Source organism: Mytilus galloprovincialis, chromosome 13 (genome assembly GCF_965363235.1).
Source record: "Mytilus galloprovincialis chromosome 13, xbMytGall1.hap1.1, whole genome shotgun sequence".
Lineage (NCBI taxonomy): Eukaryota > Metazoa > Mollusca > Bivalvia > Mytilida > Mytilidae > Mytilus > Mytilus galloprovincialis.
This window is the reverse complement of record NC_134850.1, coordinates 5,224,957-5,237,590: the sequence shown is the minus strand read 5'-3', so window position 1 is coordinate 5,237,590 and position 12,634 is coordinate 5,224,957. Positions and strand designations below refer to the sequence as shown.

Below are 12,634 nucleotides of genomic sequence, written 5' to 3'. Positions count from 1 at the left end.
ATTGGCGCTGGTCCGGTGGTCCGAGACCAGTAGAATTTGTGTCGGACCAGTAGATTTTGTCAGCTGGTGGTACGGCGGACCAGTAGAAATTTTTCGTTAAAATTAATGATTGCATCTCTATCTCGGTTTGTTTACAAAAAAATAAACCTGAGAAATTATTTTTAGGGTATTGGGGTGCTATTTTTGGAATAAAGAAGAGGAAAGCAGCTGAGGAAAATAAAACTAAACATATATCATATCTTTAAGTGGTTATTAAATGAATGTCATTTTTGCAGGACCATTAAATTTTGAGCCGGACCAGTAGATCTAAAGTTCACTGGTCCGGCTGGCCAGTACACTAAAAAGCTTAAATTCGACCCCTGACAGTAATTCACCTTTTTATTGAAAATATATCAAAACCAGATGATGTGGAATGATTAAAACAACTTCGAATTAGTAGAGTGACTTTAAAGCCTTAACTTTTAAAAGGGTATATGTCACAATCTTCTTGAGATAAATATATTCATAACTTTATATAGACGGAACAAAAAAGCTTGGTATCTTTAATATTTTCTGATTTTAACCAATTAATTGTAGGTGTACATCTGAATGTAATTAACACAAAGTAAAAGAGGGACGAAAGATACCAGAGGGACAGTCAAACTCATAAATCGAAAACAAACTGACAACGCCATGGATAAAAATGAAAAAGACAAACAGACAAACAATAGTACAATTGACACAACATAGAAAACTAAGTAATAAACAAGTCGACCCCACCAAAAACTAGGGGTATTCTCAGGTGCCCAGGAAGGGTAAGCAGATCAAAATATACTCTTGAAACAAACAATTTTCCTTTTGGTTATTGCATGCTTGTCTTTCAGTCATTAATGGTCTTAGGAACTTTTTCCGAATGTTTAACGATATCAGGAATTTCTTAAACAATTGTATAGGGAAGTAATAAACAAAACAGCTGCTTCCTTTTCAGTTAGTCAGTGCAAGATGTTGTATGATTACCAATGTGACAACTCTCCACAAGAGGCCAAATGACACAAATTAACATCTATAGTTCCCAATACGGCCTTCAACAATGAGCAAAGCCCATACCGCATAGTTAGCTATGAAAAGGCCCCGATATGACAAATGTTAAACAATTCAAACAAGAAAACTAACGGCCTGATTTATGTACAAAATAAACAAAAAACAAAAATGTAACACATCAACAAACGACAACCACTGAATTACATGCTCCTGACTTGGGACGGACACTTGCATACATAATGTGGCGGGGTTAAACATGTTAGCGGGATCCCAACCCTCCCTCTAACATGGGACAGAGGTGTAACAGTACAACAAAAGAATGAACTATAAAAATCAGTTGAACAGGTTTATCTCATCAGATGGATACAAATGAAACCACACATAACAAAGACAGAGTGGACGTGGCCGGGCAATAGTCAAGAATAGCAGGATTCTAATATTTCAGAATGTTAAATCGGAATAGTTGAGTCGGTTGCGAAACTCGACATATTGCCCTTTCTGCATATTGGCAAACTATAACATTTTCTCAATTAAAACGATTGTCTTTATCATTTAAGGTGGTACTAAATACCTCGACTATAAAAAATTTGGCTGGTTTAGTTTTCATTAAATTTAGACAAAGTATTAAAATTAGGGGCAATATAAAGATACCGGAGGAAAAGTCAAACTCATAAATCGAAAATAAATTGACAGCGACATGGCTTAAAATCAAAAAGACAAACAGACAAATAATAGTACACAAGAAACAACATCGACCCTTTGATCTTTTGATAAATATAGGAACATTTCAAAAATCTTGAACCACACATGTACACTTTATCGGAAATTTGTTATTGGATATGTTTAACAAACACAAAATTTGATCATTGATAAGTGTAGTATTTCCTTAACATTTCTTAACTATAGAATGTTTTTAAAACGTTACCTCCTTGTAGTGTTATTTACCCCCTTACAGATTGATTTTTCGATCACTGTTTGATTATTTTTACAATTGTAAAGAAGATGTGATCTTGAAAATACTATCTTTATATTATGATCATTCTTGAAAGTTGTACTTTATAAATAAGTTTATTCTACCTATTCCAATTTGGATACATTGCTGGATTGGTTAATTTAAAAAATTATAAATTGTTAGGATTAGAAGTTATAGAAATAATAACACCAGCAAAATATGGCATACAACCTATTGTTTGATGTGGCACAAAAAAGTTTAAAATGATAAGAATCATTAGTTTATATAGATATTTATGAAAAGTCATAAACTTCTCCTTGTATAAGAGATCTAGAGGGACGAAAAATACCAGGAGAACAGTCAAACTCATAAATCGAAAATAAACTGAGAACGCCGGGCTGAAAATAAAAAAGACAAATAGACAAATAGATACAGCATAGAAAACTAAAGAATAAGCAACCCGAACCCCACCAAACACTAGGGTTGATCTCAGGTGCTCCGTCTATATTTGAAGATGTTTTATAGATTGTGATGACATTTGAGTGCCCGATCATATCTTATTAGCAAAATCGAAGTTTCAGACAATAATTCATACCCCTTGAGAAATGCAGTTCATACTCCCTAAATTAATAATATAATTGTTCAGGAAATCTTTTGTGTATTCTGAACCCTTCTTGTGGAACAATTTGCCAATATCGTTACGAAATATTACAAATGTTAACTCTTTTTGATATAAACTAAAAAATCATTTATTGAATTCAACCTGTTCAACATTATCAAATATTGATTGTTTCTTCATGTTTATATATTTTTTTCTTAACATTTTATGCAGTTCTCCTGAACATCATCATTACACTTGACTTTTATACTAATTTATACCATGCATATGTTTGCTTTTGGGTTTCTGACTTTTTCTTTTTTTTTTTATGAGGGCCCCGGAATGATTATTAATATAGCTAACTGTGTAGTTCTTATTCACTTTGTTCTACAAAAAAATTGTCATTCTTCTCTCAAGTATAACTTAACAAAATTATTCCATATTTAGTCAGCATCTTGAATGTACTGTGTTGTTACAATTGAGCTCTTATCAAATAGACCTGTCAAATTAACATTGCAATATTTAGATTTTTCAATCTGATGAATAAACTTTATGCTTAATTACTTCTGAACTGAGTGACTTCATGTTTAGGTATAAACCTTGCAGTGATGTGTTTTAACTTGCGGGAGCTTTTCATATCTGCATTTGTTCATTTTCTACATTTGAAAATGCCGGTACTAAATCAGGAATATGACAGTTGTTGTCCCTTCGTTTGATATATTTTATCCTATGATTTTGCCATTTGATTAGGGACTTTCCGTTTTAACTTTTCCTTGGAGTCAGTATTTTTGCGATTTTTACTTTTTCTTATACTTTAAATAACCAATTTTGTATACTAAGCACGAAGATATTGCATATGCTTGCTAGACATTTTTGGAATTTTGAGTCCTCAATGCTCTTCAACTTTGTTCTTGTTTGGCAGTGTAACTTTTTTTTTTATCTTAGCGTCACTGATGATTCTTATGTAGACGAAACGCGTGTCTGGCGTATTAAATTATAATCCTGGAACTTTTGATAACTTTTTAGCTTTAATTACATGTTTTTGTTATGCAAAATAAAATTAGCACAAAATTAACAACATCAACAACTTTGCTAAAAATCTACGAGAAGATAAACATGATGAATACATTTATGCCATCAGGGAAACCCTTATGTATTAAATTTTTAACCAGAATAATCTCAGGATTATTGTGGCGTAGTTATGTTCAAATTGGTCAAATACTTTTAGAGGAAAAGTTATTTTGTTAAATTTATCAAACCACATTCACATTGATGTCAGGTGATGGAAGTATTCCTCACCACCCTTTCTGACCATGTGAACAAAACAAATTGAAATTGATTTTAATTAGTCTTAACTGGTCAGACGGATGCAACATTTTGATCAGGGTCTGCATACCCTTCCAGAACACATAAGATCTGTGGGGTTTGTGTTGCTCAGTCTTTAGTTTTCCATGCTGTGTTTGTGTACTATTGTGTGTTTTTTTGCCATGGTCATTATGGACATTTATCTTACCTCCTATACATTTCCAGGAATATGATTGGTTAAAAGCGTCCGCGTGCAAACCGTGTATATTTAATATTAGGTTAGTAGGGAGGCGGGGCTTATCTCATACACGGTTAGTAGTGGAGTTATGTCCCTTTATATTCCATATTAGGTAAGAAGGGGGCTGGGTTTATTTCATACACGTTTAGTAATGGTGTTATGTCCCTTTATAAAAACAAAACGGTACTGAGAAAAAAAATTAAAAGTTCCAACAGACGAAGAAATTGATGATTAAGATTGAAATAAATTCATAAAACACATTTAAACCTTACAAGTCGTTATTGTTGGCATCTGTTTTTGTAGGATCAATGGTAGTATTTTCTTAATGCTAACAGTATTAAAGACTTGCTCATTCAAGTTGAGAATCACTAGTCTTAATTTCACACGTTCAGATAGTCGGTAAGATAAATTCGTTACATAGTGTGCTACTGACGTAATACGGTATATATGGGGTCAGTAAATTCCATATGGGGATTCGAGCTTCGCTCTCACCCCATATGGAATTTACTGACCCCATATATACCGTATTAGGTCACTAGCACACTATGTCACTAATATTATTCAATTTTCAGTAATATCTTTTATTTTCTAAAATGAAATTAAAATCATTTTCCGTGCTGACTTTAGTAAATGATTGTTATTCTCTTTCAAATTAAGTAGCGACGTTATGATTTCAATTTTGGAATTTGATATTTTTTGCAACATACACTGCCCATAACCTTCCAAGATACCTTTTGGTCATATTCAGTAAATCCCTTACAAATTATTACTCAAAATAAATCAGAAAGAAAAAAACAGTTATGTTTTATAGTTTATTAGGTACCAGCAATATTTTTCATGCAAAATTGTGGTTCATGGCTATTTTCAGAATCGAGATAATGCATTTATGTATGATAAGTTAAAATTCTTCCTTGAATCTTGAGAAATGGAAACTAATAATGCATTAAGTTGAGACAAACACAAAAATAACACATTTTTTTCTCAGACTCAGTATAGACTGTCCCTGTTTGGGTATGGTAATTGTTTGTCCGTTCGTCTGTTCACTCTAAATACTCCTTGACATAATGCTTTCATACACAAGGCAGGAATCTTTGTCATTATATTATAATTAACGTGCTATATCGTCAGTTTGGTTTGTTCATTTTGACTTGAGTTTTTTTTAAATAGACCATGTTATTTAGTATTACAACAATGCCAGCTCGTTATTGCAAGTCTTCTCAGAAATCTGTTATACTTGGTAGGCGTGTTTGCGTTCATATTGTACAGTCATTTTGATTTGACCATTTGTAATAAAGTTGTTGACATTCTTGCCATATTTCGACTTTTGTACCATCATGACGAAACTCATTTAAATAACTTATACCAAAGAAATGAAAAACAATGTGTCAAAATCTGTTTATCATATGCTTCAACAATAGAGAAAAAGTAACAGTTTAGTACATGTGTATTGTTCAAAGTTCAAAGGGTCACTTTCTAAATTTTGCTGGAAACCTTGAAAAATGCATTTATTGTATTATTTTGTTTTGGCATAATCATAATATATTTCCTGTTTCATAATAATAGATTTGTACCCTATTTTAGAAAACGTATGTAAGATGTTAGTCATACGTCCTTGCCTACTTTAGATTGGTTTCGTTTTCAATGAAAACGTACAACATGTACAATAGAGGTATATTTTTCAGAATTTGCCGAGTAACGCCGGAATGCCACGCCATAAAGTTACGGAAAGGCATGTGATATTAGTCGGAAGCAAGTGATATTTTTTTTTATATCAGCCCTTTTATCATACTGTAAAATATAAGTTATTTATTACTGTATGCTCAGTATATGCTTTTAATGAGTTCCTCTCCCTAAATAAAGATATCATTATTGCAGTATGACAAAAGCTCTGACAACAGAATTTTATCTTGTATCATGTAAATAAATAACTTAAATACGGAATCATGGATATGTATTGTTAACTATGGTTAATAGTCTTTGACTTCTAGCATTTTTACTTTGGCTTCCCATGCAATTTTGTTATCGAGATGCATTATAATGATTATTGTTCTATTTAACTTTTTGAAAATCGACTTGATAACTACTCAATGAATATTTTCAAGTTGTATAAAAGCCTAAAAGTATAAACTCTAAAAATTCAATATTTGCATCTCTGCGTTGGCTATTTTTTAAAATATTGTAACTACAAGCACGTCCTCTTTCCCCTAATGTTCCGTTGTTATCTTCGGTATCTCGTCTACAATGACTTGCATGAGAGATCTATAACGGGTAGGAAGGGTCGGAATTATTCGGGTTGAATATAATATCAAATAATGATTTTAATCTTGAGGAAACAGTTGTCTTTTACAAAATACATTGTTTAAGTAGGGGTCGTAATGATACAATGCGATTAAATCTATTCGTTCTTATGAATTGAAATATGACAATCATATCTACAATTTCTCACCCGTTTCCTCCATGATTAAAAATCAATTAAAACGAATAGTTGGGAGACAATGGGTGATGAAGTAGAATTCTGGGATCGCGAATGCTTAAATACACAATAAAAAACACAGTAAAATTTTGAAGGTTTTATTCTTTTAATCATTGACGAGATGTACATTCAGGTCTAACTTCAAGGTATCGTAGTTTTTTTAATCATCATTTTTCTTCATAAATAAATTAATACAATAAAGTTATTTCCTGTCCTAAAAAGTTGATTCAAATTTTCCCGCGTATATAAAATGTTTAATTATCGACAAAGTCATTGACACGAGATACAGGGGAGATAACGGGTGATTCCACGCTATGACAATAGTAAACACACGAAGGTGTTGGCTATATATCGTTTATCATTCAACAGGTAAACCTAACATGCATTAAATCAACATTGAATTAACAATTTGTATATAAAAAAGGCATATGATACTAACATTTCTTTTATAAACTAGTCGATGAGACTAATTATAACCGTACAAGAGACATATAATGTGTATTAAGGTTCATCATAACAAACGGATAAATATATGGCTGTATTTACATGCCAAAAACTACTCTGAGATCAGACGTACCTGTGAAGTTGGAAAAGTTTTAATGCCTAGCGTCCACTAGATATATAAAAGTTAAATGCATTTTTTTCACAAAGATAAAAATCTCTTTTGGATTTTGATGGGCATTTTTTTTCCGTCATGCATAAGGTGTGAAAATTAACTAAGTTGTGGTACAACTTTGAGATGCTCCCTCAGGTAAAAAAACCGGTTTTTATTGACAATTGTTTTGATTTTCCCTTAATTTACATGGACAAGAGGTATCTTCACAACTGCAGGTGAGTTAAAGAGTTTTTCTGAGTCATTAAGTTGACAGTATCAAAGCAAATCAGGTGTTTGTTTATTTTTACACTTTCTGCAGAAAGGAAAAAAAATGCCCATCAAAAACCAAGAAAGATAAAAATCTTTCTTAAACACAAAATGCATTTAACTTTTATATATCTAGTGGATACTAGGCCTTGAAATTTTCCAAATAGCACAGGTAAGTCTGTACACAGAGTAGTTTTTGAGGTGAAAATACGGCCATATTTGTCCATTTGGTATGATGAACCTATATAAATATATGTATCTGACCGTACTATTCAACTTCCTTGTACAAAATATTCTCATGTTGGGAAAAAGTAAATACATGTATAGTATTGCAGTCATTGCAAGAAAGTTGCATGTTTATCAGAACTTATCGTGTATTAACACAAGAAAAATCTAAATCAGACATAGTTTGATGAAATTTAAACAGAGATAAATAAAACTCTTAGATTTAAGCATATGAAAAGATACCAAATGGTTGACTGAATGAGACCATAGGATACATACTGAGAATTAATCGGAGAATAATAATAAGATGTTATTGGATTGTTTTGACCCTTACACAACTTGGAGATGCTTGTAAAATGTTCATGATCAAGACATAATTCCGAGCTTAAGCAAAATGTTTTAATATGTATTTCCGACATCAGTATAATTTTGTTATTTTCATGAAATGTCATGGAAATTAGTATTATTGTATTACTACTTTAACCACGATGGCCCCTTTGTCTAAAAAAAGGTTAGATATTAGAATTGAATGTATGTCTGTTTCTTAACTCATTAGCGAAATGTTTTTCGCAATCTGTTATCTTTAAATACAAAAATTGTCGTCTAATTAATAATTGTACCGATTTGTTCTATTTCTGGTTGTGGCATGTGAGTACGAGTTAACATAGTGGTTGATCCAATTTAACTGTCCTAACTATTGCCAGGATATATTTTATGAGATATTGTCATGCATATTTTATTTTAAGGAGACACAGCGTAAGACATGTAAGATGAAAGGAATTAGTATGTGAACTAAAAGATGAATCGTTGAATTGCATGTGCTATAAACAAAACGTTTTATAAATTTTTAAAGATTATTATTATTCTCCGATTCATTCTCAGTATGTATCCTATGGTATCATTCAGTCAACCATTTGATATCTTTGCATATTGTGATGGATTTTAACCTACCACATTCTTCGGAAAGAACTTGTTCTATATCAGGATTTAGTTATTCTGTCATTCAATTAGATGATACAGATTTTGATTTTATCAGATTTTCCACCTTTTCCTTAATTGCATTTGACTTCGGTATTGTTAATAATTTTTACAAGTAATTTAAATATTGGAAGCATATACTATCCTTTATTTGAACGAAATATCAGACCATTAAAAGAGATATACATATAATGTCAAAATTTACTAAAGGTTTATTTTGTTTCATGTAGGTTTGCGTCATGACTACCGTTATACCTTGTGGTCCATGTTTGTACGATGATACCCATCAAAATGCTAAAAAATGGTGCATCAATTGTGAGGAGGGTTTATGTGAAGAATGTGAGAAAAATCACAGGAAAACCAAGACGACAAGGGACCATAAACTTATCTCGACTGAAGATTATCGAAAGATAGAAGATGTTCCAGTCTCTTTTACCTGCAGCGTCCATGACAAGAAATTCGAGTGGTTTTGTAAATCTCACGATAAAGCTCTTTGTATAGTTTGTTTGCCGACTGAACACCGATCTTGTTCCGATGTCATACCAATAGATGTTGCTGCTACAAATGTCAGAAAATCCACCGCTGTATCTGACTTGCAGGAGGCCATTGAGGTAACATTGCGTAATATTACACTTTGTATCAACAATAGAAATACTACCAAAAATGATATTGAAATGCAACAAAAAAATGTGAGGAGTATTATCCGAGATACGAGAAAACAAATAAATAGTCACTTGGACGAGCTGGAAGAAAAATTAATTCAAACATTTGAATCATCTTCAGAAACATGCAAATCGAAATGTGACAAGTTTCTTCAACAGTTCCATTCACAAGAGGAAAAACTCATCAAACTAAAAGATCAGGTGTTACAGATGAAAGAGTTTGCATCCGACTTACAAGTATTTCTTGGAACGCGTCAAATTGACACATTAGTTATGAGTGAAACAGAATCCATAAAAGCTACAGCTAAGTCTATGTACGATTATAAATTCAACCTGGTTCTAAACAGTGATATTCAGAAATTATCAAATGGTTTAGTCAAAGAGTTTGGAGAAATTCCAGTCGCTGAACATGCCTCAAATTTAGATATAAAAGAACTAAAAATAGAGCAAGCTCAAATACAGCAAAACGTACAACCCGCGAGAAATATATCTGACATTAAACTCCAATTCATAACTGAAGTTGATATCAAGAAACAAGGAAAGTTGTATATTACAGGTTGTGCTATATTACCCAATGGACATCTATTATTTGCGAATTACACAAATAAACACAACCTACTTGAGTACAGTGAAGAAGGTGACTACATCGGTAGTATTCAAGTTTCTGCTACTCCGTATGATATTACAGTTCTAGATTCGGATCGCATTGCAATCTCATACGGAAATAGAAAATTCTTCGAAATATTTAACTATCGCAATAGTACTAGTCGGGTTGAGAAGAAAATCGAGATCGGGGAGCATTGCTGGGGATTGAGTCAGTCAAATGGTAAAATTTACTTGAGACTTCAGTTTGACCAAGTAGCCATTAACGACATTACGGGAAAGAAACTATGTTCTTTGGCTGCAACAGGAGACCTTCATATAACTGCATCAAAAAAGAATATTTTCTGTTCAAACTCTTCAAATAACAATGTATGTTGTTATGATATGAAAGGAAAAGAAGAATGGAGATTTCATGATGATTCTTTGAGGCATCCTTACGGCGTAGCAAATGATTTTAGTGGCAACGTTTTCGTTGTTGGTTGTTTGTCTAGAAATCTGATACTTATACAACATGATGGAAAAACATATAAAAACTTGCTTGATTTTGAAAACAGTTCTTCTCCCCGTGCGGTATGCTATAATAAGGACAAAAACACTCTACTGATCTGCGATGAAAAGGGTGATCATTGTGCATTGTATAGAGTAATGTACAACTAACTTTTCCCAAAACGAAAATTAACACAGCAAGCCCGTATAGTTTGAACTGATATGACTATTATCGTAAAGTATCTGAATACACATTTGTAACGAACAACCTCGTGTTAAATCATACAATCTTTCTTCCTAATTTACACTATACAAAAATAAGAAGATGTGGCATGATCGTCAATGAAACAACTATCAATTACTAAAATGACGTAGATGCAGGTAATGATTATGTATTTCCATTGTCATCTATATAAAGAGAATTTGAGACAAAATATATGAAATTGCATGCTTTAAAGCAAATTTTACAGCTGGAATGTGATCAACTAGTATGCGTCCTACATTTACACGAATAACATGTAGTTGAGTTGCATTAGTTAACGTTAGTGTTATGTCTCAATCCTCTTGAAATAAATATACATTTTTCATTTCAATATAAAAAAAAATGTACTGACCAAAAAAGGCTTGGCATGTTTGATATTTTCCGACTTTGTGCAAATAAAATTTAGGTCAACACCTAAATTTATTCAACACAAAAATAAAAAAGACTTCCTTTTGAGAAAAAAAATTTCGTTTTGAGTATTGCATGAATCATCAAAGGATCTTTGACCCGACCGTTTGACACTATCATGTTTTTCTTTAACATCTTTTATACAAATGTTTGGAAAATAACCACATTCACGTGCACATTTATTTCTAATTCAGCCCAATAATCTAACGTAGCTGACAATTCAGAACATAAAATAGGATTAGTTTACAAAATTAGGCATACTGCCATTCAAACACAGCTTTCTTAACATTGCCTATCCGTTATTATATGTTTTTTTTATCATGATAAAGATTAAATAATGGGTTGTTCATTGCCTACTGTCACTTGTAAAGTAGATGCACTGGCTAAATATTATTCACATTGCACATTTATGAACATAATTTAAAGTTGTCTTTCAAAAGACGTGTTTCTTCTACCTTAGCATCCCAATATATATGTTATGCCTTTGTTCTAAATAAATTTCTTGCTGGGTAAGTTAAATTATGTAAGACTAATTTATTTTGAAAAAAATGGTTTTTCAGTATTTTTTAGAATCTAAGACACCATACAAATTAGTTTGTTTTGGAACAGATGCAGTTTACATTGTGTAAATGTCAAAATATTTATAGGGTCGTCAGTGAGTTCTCTTTGTATCGCTTTTACAGTTATCTGCATTGCATTAGGCTTGTAGGTCCGTCGTAACTCCTACCATCTGTTTACTTTGCAATAAATATATGTGTCACACTTTTCTGAAGTATAACCAAACGGAGTCTCTTCAGATAAAAGAAATAATCTTCAATGCTTTTCAACATAAATTTATCACTTCGGGATACATTACAGTATATTTTGTTAAGTGAACAAAAAGGTAAAACATGCTACAAAGAGGAACAAGTGATCAGTATGTTGAAGTTTCTTTGTGAAAACATATTTGTTGAATTTGGAGGTAGCCTTTATTTAACAATTTGTCAGCATTCCTATGGGAACGAACTGTGTGCCACTCATTTTGACCTACAATTTCTGTTTGTTTTGTTCACACATTGTTATCAATATAATGGAATATTGTGTGACTGTCATACAAGTGAGAGGTTTAGCTAGCTATAAAACTAGTTTTGATCCACCATTTACTACACAAGAACATGCCTATAAAAAGTCAGGAATACGACAGTTGTCCATTCGTTTGATGTGTTTGAGCTTTACAATTTGCCATTTGGTTAGGGACTTTCTGTTTTGAATTTTCCTCAGTGTTCAGTATTTTTGAGATTGAACTTTTTAATATTTGTTCATTAGCTTAACAGTGATGAGTTGTAACACATGATCATTTATCGGATAGATCTGTCAAATTAACACTTACTTACTGATTGTCAATATTTAAATTTTTTATGAATCTGGATATCGAAGAATCTTGACACTCCACAAAGGATTCATTTTCAGGTTGTTAAATTACCAGTATACTATTCCCAGGATGAATGATCATTTGAACCATTTTCACAAATATTACTTGGCAGAATCACTCATATTTAGTTATCAGATTGGCAATTATGTGT

General features: G+C 32.1%; 1 long non-coding RNA gene across 1 annotated transcript; it reads left to right on the top strand.

Annotated features, from left to right (window-relative positions):
- Nucleotides 1-6,875: 6,875 nt before the first annotated feature.
- Nucleotides 6,876-10,670, top strand: LOC143055872 (uncharacterized). Its single transcript, XR_012972154.1, has 2 exons — nt 6,876-6,955; nt 8,882-10,670. It is a non-coding gene; the product is annotated as an uncharacterized LOC143055872 (long non-coding RNA).
- The last annotated feature ends 1,964 nt before the right edge of the window (nt 10,671-12,634 follow it).